General features: G+C 42.6%; 1 pseudogene; it reads left to right on the top strand.

The window, feature by feature from the left end:
- Positions 1 to 6,916: 6,916 nt before the first annotated feature.
- Positions 6,917 to 8,879, top strand: LOC124096711 (mRNA turnover protein 4 homolog; annotated as a pseudogene).
- Positions 8,880 to 12,183: the final 3,304 nt, after the last annotated feature.

Raw genomic sequence — 12,183 nt, 5'->3', positions numbered from 1 at the left:
ACACTTCTCAAAAGAAGTACAAATGGCCAATGATCATGGAAAAAATAGCCATAAATAATTAACCATCAGAGAAATTGAAAACAAAATTACAAATGATAATATCTCACCCTAGTTAGACTGGCTACTATAAAAAAAACAGAACCTAGCAAAACAAAAACATGCTGATAAGGATGAGAAACACACTGTTGGTGGGAATACAAATTGGAACAGCCACTACAGGGAACAGTATGGAGGTTTCTCAAAAAACTGAAAACAGAACTACCATATGACCCAGCTATCATACTCCTGGGCTTATTTCCAAAGGAAATTAAATCAGTATTCAACAGGGATAGCTGCATGCCCATGTTTAATGGTGCATTATACATAGCAGCTAAGATATGGAACCAGCCTAGGTGCCCATCAACAGATAAATGGATAAAGAAAATGTATACACAGTAGACTGTTTCTTTAGCCTTCAAAAGGAATAAAATCCTGTCATTTATATAAAAATGGTTAAAAATGGAGGATAATATGTTAGATGAAATTGGCCAGGCATAGAATGACAAATTCCAAATGTGCTCTCTCTTTTGTAGAAACTAAAAAAAAGTCAATCTGAAAGTATACTGAACCCCACTAATAAGTATAATTAATATGTGTTAATGAAAAAAGAATTGGCTAGAACCATTAGTAAAGTTTACCTATCTTTAGTTGATTGATATATTTATTTCAAATGAAAATATATTAGTTCATACACATTCCTTTATGGTCATATACATTCCTTCTGAAAATATTCAGAGAAACATATTGTATTTTGAATAATCTGATTTGCTTTCTGAAAAAAAATGCCTTTATATTTATCTTGTACTACTTTCAATATGTTTTACTACACTTGTAGAAGTGAAATAAATTCATCAGATATATGCACGAGCACAAATAAAGAACATATTTAGAGGAGGTATTAGAAAACAGTACTTTATTTATGAATGCATACAAGAAATTTGGGATTTCAGATATTATCTTTGATACTAACTTCATTTTCCCCTTTTTAGTACTGTTTTCTGTATCACTTGGGACTGGAGCCCGACACAATTTTTCCACAGCTCCTTGTTGTCCCAGGCATTCACATGGGGTTAAAAGGCAGATGAAACCAGCTGCCATTTTGCTCTAACAGTGAGTGGCAGCAGCCCAAGACCCAAGATGGAGGGTTGGTTTACTGTTGCAGCCAGCAGTAGATTCCTACAATGCCTGATACCAATTGTGTTCTTCACTGTGCTTGCAACACTTTTGGAATTCACTTTATTGCATTTTCTCTCTCTGGGTTTTAAATACTTTGTTTTTTTTTTCTTTTAAATCTAGACCAGACTGAATTGTCTTGTAAATACACAAGTATAAGCAAGTATTTTTAAATGACCTGGATTTTAAAAAAAAAAAATCTAACAATAAAGAATGTTCAGTGTTGTTGGGAATACAGAGACACATTTATTGTTACTCTAAAAAATAATTTGTTCAAAATTTGAAGGGACCAATGAGATGACACATACCATAATTTAAAAATTTTTAATTTTGAAATAATTATACATTTAGAGGAGATTGTTAAAATAGTAAAGAGAGGTCTCTTATACCCATACCCAGATCCCCCCCCATGGTTGCATGTATATAACTATAGTACAATGACATCAAACCAGGAAGTTGATGTCAATACATATATTTGTAGATTTTTCTATCTTGTTTCATATGTAGATTCATGCCACCACCACTATGATCAGAAAACAGAACTGTAGTCCATCACTACAAAGGTCTCCTCATCATATCCTTTCAGAGCCAAAAAGTCTCCAACCTCACCATCCCTAACCTGTGCCAACCAATGATCTGTTTTTTATCTGTATAGTTTTTTGATTCAAAAAATTTTACATAAAAATAATGTGACCTTTAGATTTTTTCTTTTGTACACAATATGATGTGCTTGGTTTCTGCATTAGGGTGTTCCAGAGAAAAAGAATCAACAGAATGGATGTATATTTATGGAAAGAGATTTATTTTAAGGAGTAAGCTTACATGACTGTAGAAGTGTACCAAGTCCAAACTCTGATGGTGGAGGCCAGCTGAGTGAGATGGGGGTCAGGGCTGCCCTTGAGCCCCCAGTATCCTACTGTGGAACCATGAGGAGCTCATGTTGTGGATCAGGTTTGAAGGGTCTGCTGGAGAGTTCCTTTTTGCTCTGTCCAGGCCTTCAGATAAATGGATGAGGCACATTCACATAATGGAGGACAACCTTCTTTATGTGAACTCCACAGATTTTAATTCAACTGTCTTTCAAAAACTGCCAGATGGATGTAGACTTCCAGGTTTTGCACTTGGCTCCACTGACACTCAAACTGGATGGATTAAGCAACATGCATTTCTTTCTCACAGTGCTGGTCCAACCAGGGAAGTCCAAGATCAAGATGCCAGCAGGTTCAGGTGCTAGAGAACTTCAAACTTTGGGGTTCTGTGGCAGGGGTGCCTTGGGCCTCAGGCTGGGTGCAGAAATTAAGGCTTCTCCTGAGCTATTCTCACACAATCCTGGCTGAGAGGAAAAAGGGCACATCATCACTGCTCCTACATGTCCTCCACTGACACCAGGAACACAGGAGCACCCTTGTATGTCTGGGCAATGCTGAAAGTCCCAGCTTTCCACTTGGCCTCCTCTGACAACTCACTGGCAGAGTGGGTGAAGACTACTCCTTACAACTCTGTATAGACTTCCCTAACTCTACAATTTGGAGGTGGCTTCTTATTGACAGATGATAGAACAAGCCCTGGATCCCCAGGAGGCTTCTTCTGATACAACTCTCATGGTCTCAGGGGTGCATCATTATATCCAGGCAGTGGTGATAAGCCTAAGATCTTCACTCAGCCCTGCTATCTGAGTAGAGGGTGGGAGCCACAACTTGTTCTATGGTGATTAACTGGAGTAACTGTCCAGTTCTCTGCTAGACTTCTCTTTCCTTTCCCTTTGGATACAAAGTATACTCTCCTTAGGACATCTTTGTCTGTGCCTGTTGGTGTTTCTGTGTTCCAGCTTCCCTAGCATGCATTCCTGGATTAAGTGAAAAAGAGAGCCCAGAGAACTCACCATTATGCCATTCCTTATCACAAGGTCTGTGGCTAATTTACCTCTTTTCTCCACCATTCAATCTCCTTATGTTTGTCTCCAATTGTTCTTAGCAGAAGGAACTGGAAGAATTGCATCTGCTCCACCTTGTCCTGGAACTAGAATTCTCTCAATATAATGTTTATATCTGATATATTTTAAAATTCTGTGCACCCATCCTTAGATAATAATGTTTATTTTATTAAATTAATTTGGTAATAAAACAGACTGAATTTGGGGACCCTCCTACCTCTGAGTTGGGAACAGTTTTCTCGTGTGGAGACTAAAGGGCTACAATCCCCACTCTGACAGGTCCCAAAGACGCTGGGAGTGGAGCTGCCCATGCACTGGCCTGTGTAGCACAGGCTAATTACCTACATAGGTAAATCACCTGCTTTTTGTCCCACCTGCTGCTCCTTTTCTTCTATAAAAGTTCTGCTCACCTTCTGGGATTTCAAAGATGGAACTTTTGAAACAATTAAGTTTCTTCTATCATCCTTAGAAGCTGACTTTCAATAAATATGTTTTTCTACAAACTGAATTCTGAATATTTTGGGAGTGGCAAACATTAAGACCTAGCCTCCCCAACCCATTCCCTACTCTGGGGCCAATATTGAAGCTGCCTGGTAATAATTTAAAAAAGAAACAGAACTAAAATGACAGGTTTAAGATGAATTACATTCACAAAAGTATGTAGATCCTTTAAAATATGAGAAATATCTGTGTGTGTAAGATTTCTCATGTGTGCACCCAGGTTATGACATGCGTGCATGCACATACACATATGTGGTTGTATATAAAAAGAAAGAAAATTAAAATGACTGTATATCAAGACCCAGGGGTCTGCTAGTGTTTAAGTGCTAATATTCATGTGATTGGCACAGGCCACATTTCACTCTCAGAATCATAAGGATGTCAGACAGGAGCCAAAGCCAAGGGGCATCGTCAGGCATTCATCTTCAATGGGAAAGGTTCATAATGTAGTCCATGTGGTACAGCAGACAGGAGCATGAAAAGGAACTCCAAGATAAATAAGCATCAATATTACAGGCAAAGCTTTACTTGGGGAAAGGAAATGGGGAGGGGCTTCACTTCCACATGAAAGGGACAGCACTAAAATAGTAGTCAATATTGCTGTGAATGGCTCAGCCTTTTAATGAGTGGATGGGGCAAGAAGGATCTGGTATTTTTTATGATAATTTCTTCAAGGATCTTTTTTTTCCCTCTGGAAGAGACTCCTGTTTATTGGCACAACTCTACATTTGGAGTTTTTAGTTGATTTAGTTAAGAATATAGGAAATTATTTTAAAAAGGCACATTCCATACAATGTGACATAGGTCAAATTGGCAGGAGAATGGGTTTTGTTCAAAGTCAGCTTTGGGAAAAGATTGAAAAAAAATATATTGTTTCAAAAGTTCCATCTCCAAAAGCTCTGAAAGGAAGAGAGCTTTTAGAAGGGCCAGGGGATGCATTAGGATATAAGATAGGATTTTATGGGTTTCAAACAGGTTTTAACTCCTAAGTCCTGAAAGCCTTCCTTATCATGTCAAAGAGAGTGGGACTTCCAGTTTCAGAGGTGGATGGCTTTCAAGTTCAGTCTTTAAAAACTTCAAAACACCTACTTGTTACTTGATGCAACTTGCTTGAAATCTTTCCTGTGAGTCACACAGAACGGGTGGCTGAGAACTGTTGCAGCTGCTTTGGCTCCGTGGGCAGGTCTCACTCTGAAACTATTGCAGTGGTCTTCATGTTTTCAAAAGACTCAGATTCCACGTACTCCTGGTTGCAGAAGTACAGCCTTGATTTGGAATCCCACAGTTTCTACTTTTTAGGTGAGACCTTCACCAAAAGACTGGATTTCTTTAAAATCCAGTTTTCTCAGAATAAATGGAAATACAATTATCATTTAGTGCACATAATGGTGAGACTTACAATAATATCTATTATTAATAGTATTTTTAATTGGTGAGGAGAAAAAATGTACCAAAAAAGAAGAATTTCAATGAATCTAATAATAATCCTCTGGACTATTTCTTTCTACCTGAGAAGTTTCAAAGTTCAAAAAGTCACTTCAGAAATCCAGAATAGATATTTTCTATTGTTGTTTTATTTTATTTTCTAAAAAATATTTTACAGCATTGACCACTCCTTGTGTAATTATTCAAAATCTTGAAATGGTCTAGTCTTTAGATGCCATTTATCCAACTCATGTTCTCCTCCATTCTGTTGTGATCATTTAACAAATTTCTCTTATACTCTCTGTTTGATCCATGCAATATCTAAAGTGAACAAGAGCCACTTTCTCTTCACAGATTGTATTTGTGGGTAAAAATTTCATTCTTTCCTTCATGAAATTCAGACTTGAAATCTTAACTACTTAAGTACTTTTGGATCATTTCTACCACCTTCCTCATTCTGATCTAAGTAGTCAGCAAGCTCTAGTGATTCTTTCTCCATTTCCTAACTTCTCATCCTCATACCTCTTCTCAAAATCTCTACAATAAGTGTTTTGCATGTTTAGAAAGCAGCTCCTGAATGATGACTGCTGACCCAATATATTAAAAAATTTTTTAAAAATCTTCATGATTTCAGCTTCTCATCTTTAATTTTTTTAAGAGAGAGCGAGAGGGGGAGAGAGAGAAAGAGAGAATTTTTTTAATATTTATTTTTTAGTTTTCGGTGGACACAACATCTTTGTTTGTATGTGGTGCTGAGGATCGAACCCGGGCCGCACGCATGCCAGGCGAGCGCGCTACCACTTGAGCCATATCCCCAGCCCAACATCTTCAAATTTATACATACCCTTTACAGAGAGTAAATGTAGAAAAAGGCTGCTATACAGGTGTTCTCACAAGACTCATAAATAAACATAGATCATGCTTAATATATAACCATTTCTAAATAATGCTGCATAAGTCCAGAAAAATTATGTCAGGAGTGAATATGTTTCTTGGCACTGTTGTCTGGTTAGAGTCATTTCTCAGAACTACACTCCCCAAATTTTATCCTGACTAAAGGGTATCTTAGCACAGATATCTTTTTATGAACTTGTGAAAACTATTCTTTACTTTTTTCTGCAGAATGCCCGAAATAATGGAGAAAACAAGTTTTTGTTATTCTGTCTCCACTGACCAAAGGTGGTCAGAGAGAATTGCATGGATCATATTTAGGATATCCTTGAATAGGTTTGCTCTTTCTATGAATTTTATCCTTTACCCACAAAGTATGTGGGAAAGGGATTATCCCAACTTGCCTGGAATTTAATTCAACTGTTTCCTAAGGGAACCAAGAGTTTCTTCTACCTGACATGAAGTTGGGTGGTTTGGGGCAATGGAGTCAAGTTTCTTATCTTGCCCAGGAAATCCAGAAGGCAAGGCACATAGCCTGGTTGGTGGATCCTGGAAAAGGTGACTGCACTGGTAATGGTTTGTTCTTCCAGAGTTTGTGGACACAAAATATACTTCAGAGTTTCCTATACACCAGACATGAGCTGTAAGGAAATCTGAAAGGTTTCAAAAGCTTACACAAGAGAAAAGCTTTGCTCTGAGCATCATCCAGACCCAGAGAACACAAACATTTAACTGCCAGTAAGACACTTCCTGTTTTTAATTTTATCTTCCTCCTTCTCCCTGAACATACCCCAGATAGGCCGGGGCCTCAAAGAGCAGCTATAATGTGAAGAGGAAGGAGAACCAAACTCATTTTTGTCTGAAAAAAAAAACTTTCACTGGGGGGACAGAAAAAAGATTTCTATTAAATCATATTGGGCCACACTGCCATCTGCTGCACATGGCTTCAGTGAGATGCTGAAATCCAAGCCCAACAAGAAAGTTTCCTTAACCAAAACCACCAAGAAAGGCTTGGAACTGAATTAGAACCTGATGGAAGAGGAAAGGATTGAGCCCCTTTTTAATTAGCATCAACAGTACCAATAAAAAGTCCCATTGTGAAGATTTCTGGCTTTGATTGAGCCCTTCCTATGTGCCCAGTGCTGTGCCAAGTGTCTCATTTATTTCCCATTTATTGTTCCACACCATCCTCCTAGCATTCCTGTTATTTAGGAATTAAATTATATTATTACTGTTTTGTTGTTTAGGCAACTGAAGCTTAGCCAGGTTTTGTTTGCCTGCCCAAAGTCAAAAGACCAGCTAGTTACCAGCTGCAGGTGCAAGTGGCTGCACCCACCCATCTGTACTGCTTCTGACCCGCTTACCCTGGGGTGTAGCAGGTAGAAAGCAGCCAGTCTCCTGCTGGACAGAGATTTCATTCCCTAAGAATGGAATTCTATACCAGGCCTGGTGGCACACACCTGTAATCCCAGCAGCTCAGGAGGCTGGGGCAGGAGGATTGTGAGTTCAAAACCAGCTCAGCAATTTAGCAAAGCCATAAACAACTTAGCGAGACCCTGTCTCAAAATAAAGTATAAAAAGGGCTGGAGATATGACTCAGTGGTTAAGCACCCCTGAGTTCATACCTCCTACCAAAAGATAAATTGATATATAGAGAGAGAATGGAAGTCTACCTCCTTACGCCTTTGGCCTGCAATACAGGTAGAGCAGTGCAGATAAGCTGCCTCCCTTTATCAGAAGATAACAAGGCTCCTTACATTTCCATTTAGCTGTAATCTTCTTGGTGCAGGTAAGTGTTTCTAGATTACCAATAAATGAGCAAAGCAGGACCATAGGATTGATTCCATTGTTGGTCACAGATAAGTCAGAAGCCTGGGAAAGACCATGGGTCTAAATCCATGGCTTGGCTTCTCCTATAATTAGTAGCTCTGGTGCAAGTAAAAGGCAGTGAGGAGACACCAGATTAAAGTCCTAGAAGCCAGACATGGTGGCACACATCTGTAATTGGGAGGTTGAGGCAGGAGGATAACAAGTTCAAAGCCAGCCTCAGCAACTTAGCAAGGCCCTAAGCAATTTAGTGAGAATCTGTCTTTAAATAAAAAAATTAATAAAAAGGGCTGGGGATGTTGCTCAGTGATTAAGTCCCCCAGGATTTAATCCCTGCTAGCAAAGGAAAAAAAAAGCAGGTTTTCTCCCTCTGAGGCCACAGTTGCTCTACCCATGCTGCTCCTTGAACTCCAGAACCTCATCAATTGTCCCAAAGATTTGGAAATGTGTGGACATATACAAGTACCTCTTCATTTTCTCTGTGGCCAACATGAGGAACAGTAAGCCTAAGGACATCAGGAATACCTGGAAACATAGCCAAAGTTTTTTGGCAAAAACAAGGCGATGAGTGGGTCTTGGGTAGAAACTTGTCTGATAAGGATAGAGACAGCCTGCACCAGATGAGCAAGAAGTTGAGGGGGGAAGTTGGTCTCTTTTTTACGGACCATACAAAGGAGGAGATGAATGAGTGGTTCACAACATACACAGAAATGGACTTGCCTCTGCTGGCAACAAAGCAACTTTCACCCTGAGCCTGGATCCAGTGCCCCAGGAGCAGTTCCCCCACTCCATGGAGCCACAGCTGAGGTAGCGGGGCCTGACCATTGCCCTCAAGAGAGGTGTGGTGACCCTGCTGTCTGAATACCAGGTGTGCACAAAAGGTGATGTGCTGACCCTGGAGCAGGCTTGTGTCCTAAAGCTTTTTGGATATGAGATGGCTGAATTCAAGATGACCGCCAAATAACCATGGGATGTACAGTCAGGAAGTTTCCAGCAGATGGGAGATGACTTATCAGAATGCGCATCTGAGTCCTCAGAAGAATCAGAGGAAAATGAGGACATCTTACTCAGGGACTCAACACCAATATAAAATGGGGCTTTTGCGCCACCTGGTGGATGTAATTTTAAACTGCAGGCCTTTCCCTGGAGAGCAGCCCTCAGCGCTGGAGTGCCCAGAATCTGTTTCTGGCATCCTCCTGAACTTCAAGGAGCATAAGGCCCCAGGCTCCCCTGTGTCTTCAGACCTCACCCCTCTAGAATGAATGCAAGAAGACGGGATCCGAAGTCTAGGTGATTTCCTGAGAGACACTTCCCCTGTGCCTCCCAAGCAGGACTCACCAGCACTTGACCCCTATTGTCCCCAGAGGAGTGGCATGGTCTGTTCCTGTACATCTGCTTCCCTCAGTTTTGTGCTAACTTCTCAAGTTCTATCCCCTTTGTTGGTTCACCACCAATCCCAGCCCCCAATGTATGGGCAATTACCCTACAAGAATATTGAGATTTTTTTTAAAAAAATTAAGATAATGATGTCATATATAAAAATGCAGTATATATGCACAACAGAGTTTTACTCCACCATAAAAAATAATGAAATTATGGCATTAGCCAGCAAACGGATGGAAATGGAGAACATCACGCTAAGTGAAATGAGTCGGACTCCAAAAAATCAAGGGTCGAATTTGCAAAGAAGGCAGGTTGCCAGGGTTCAGGTATCATAAAGATAAAGGGGAGACCAGGCAGCGCACGGTGGCGCACACCTGTATCCCCGCGGCTTGGGAGGCTGAGTTAGGAGGATGGCAAATTCAAAGCCAGCCTCAGCAACTTAGGCTCTAAGCAACTCAGCAAGATAAATGGCCAATCAGTGGAGGAGAAGTAGAAGAAAGAGATGGAGAGGGAGGGAGGGAGGAGAGGAAGGGGCAGGAAACATGGAATGGATTTAACAAAATCATGTTATACGCCTATATAATTATTCCACAGGAAATTTCAACCTTATGTATACATAGAAAGTACCAACCGAAGATAAATAAATGAGCAAAAGAAAGATCAGAATAGAAGGAGAATAAATACGGGGAAGGAGGGAGGGAGGGAAAGGGGAAGGATGGGGACTGAAATTGAATTCTGTGCATGTATGATTTGGTCAAAATGAACCCAACTACTATGTATAAAGTAGTTGGGTTCATTTTAAAAATAAAAAATTTATAAAATTTATAAAGTAGTTTTTTTTTAAAAAAAAAAAAAACTGTCTTAAATACGAATTGTGATTCCAGAACAACACACTTTAAACTCCCATCCATCCCAGTTTGGGGGTGGTTTCCAGGGCGGCTTCACTCAGAGGTCCATGGAGTGACAGAGTCAGCAGGAGGAGGGGCCCCGACACCAAGCACCTGAGAAGCTCCTGCGCCCTCTTCCCACTCACACCAGACGCTGGGCCCTGCGGAGGCCCAGGACCTTGTTCTGTGAATGTTCTCCAAATTTTGCATGAACTTTTTTTGGAACCAGGGGTTGAACCCAGGGGCACTTAACCACTGAGATACACCCCCCAGCCCCTGTTTCATTTTTCATTTTGAGTCAGGGTCTTGCTAAATTGCTTAGGGCCTCGCTAAGTGGCTGAGGCTGCCTTTGAACTTGCGATCTCCTGCCTTGGCCTCCCAAGTCGCTGGGGTTCCAGGTGTGCCCCACTGTGCCTGGCTCCTACACAACTTTTGAGAGACACTTGAGTGGGCCATGTGGGTTAATGTTGTGGGAGAGACCAGAGGAAGAAGCAGGGAAAGGCTGTGCTGTGTTCCAACCTGAAGTGTCCCTGAAGGCCCGTGTGGCACAGGCTTGGTCCCCTGTGTGGTGCGATTCAGAGCTGATGGAAACTTTGAGGCAGGGCCAAAGGGGAGGCGTTAGGTCACTGGGGGTGTGCCCTGAAAGAGGACAGTGGGACCCCAGCCCTTTCCATTTCCCTTTTCCACCGTGAACTCCATGAACTCCTGTCAAGAACTCCCGCCATGAAATGGGTCTGCCTGATCACGGACTGGAACCTTCAAAACCGTGAGCCAAAGCAAACCTTTTCTCTTAATAAGCTGATCATCTCGGTACATGTTACAGTTGTGGAAAGCCGTTTAACACTGGGATCTCCACTAGGATCCTCAGTGACAGAGACCATGGCCACCCGCGTCAGTCCAGGCTTCGTCAGGAAAAGCTCAAGACACGGAGGGCCACCAGGATTAAAGAAAAATGCTGTGTCTGGAACTTCCCTGAGAGGGAAAAAGCCTTCATGGGCAAGAATCCGTGCAGTGGTGAAGAAGGAGGGTAAGGGCGCTCGTGGTTGGTGCTGGGAACCGTCAACTGGGTGTAGACAGTGACTTATGTCATTTGCCTCATTAACTAACACACTCGCTTTGTTCATAGACTCCGTGTACCTCAGCACTTAACGAATGTGACAAAAAAAGAAAAGGTGGCTGGCCACTGTTTCAAACCATGAAAATATCATCTCCTGCCTTTTAGGATTCCTGTTCAGAGAGTGCATTTTGACAGTGTTCAGGGACCTGCCACTTTACAGAAGTCTAATCATGTAAAAAAAAAGGAATGGAAACTCTGAGTCTCACCTGGTGCCAGGTATATCATAGGTGCTCAGTTAATCCTCAGAGAAGGATACCCAGGTGTCCATCCCCAGACCAGGGCCTAATGTGCCTGGGAGGTGGAGGGAAGGATGGAGCTCAGCCCAAGGCTGGAGAGAGTTCCAGAATCCAGGGCCCGGGTCGGGCCTCTGCCCACGCCTGCTCTCCCAGCGGCCCACTCCCCGCCTGATGGCCTCACGGTGGGTGAGGCTCACCGCCCTGGGGTAAGCAGAGCCCCTGGGATACGCACCTCTGAACAAACACCCACATGTCAGCCGGCAAATGCCAAAGCTGTAACTAGAAGAGTGACCCCTGAACCCCCCTCTCCCCAGCCTCTTCCACCTGGACCTTGAAGAAGTGAGGTCACTCTGGGAGCCAGGGGCTGGGTGGGGCATGGCCACATGACCTCCACAAGCCCCTTGTCCTCTCTGGCCTCAGTCCCCTGATCCATATAATGAGGGCTGACGGAATCTGACAGTCCCCTTCTTTGGAGTCATGTAGATCCAGGCTGAGGCACAGGCAGGGAGTGGAGCCGTCTCAGGGTCAGTGAGAGGACCAAGGACTTCCCCACCGAACCTTCTTTCCAAGCCACCTGCTTGGCCCCTTCCCGTAAGGCCAGGGGTCCCAGGCGGGACTCATCCAGGAGTCTCCCTGCTCAGGGGCTGGCCCAGCGCTGTGTCCCAAAGCCCCCGAGTCCTTATTGACTCCTGCACTGTGACTCAGGCCAGCGCAGGCCCCGTGAGGGGGTGGGTGTTTCCTGCCGGCTGGGCGCAGACAGGGTGGCTTCCT

This window comes from Marmota monax, unplaced genomic scaffold, assembly GCF_021218885.2.
Source record: "Marmota monax isolate L192 unplaced genomic scaffold, Marmota_monax_Labrador192_F-V1.1 WCK01_AAM20220418_F8-fsc00127, whole genome shotgun sequence".
Lineage (NCBI taxonomy): Eukaryota > Metazoa > Chordata > Mammalia > Rodentia > Sciuridae > Marmota > Marmota monax.
Note: the sequence above shows the minus strand (reverse complement) of the source record. Positions and strands in the feature narration are given on the sequence as shown.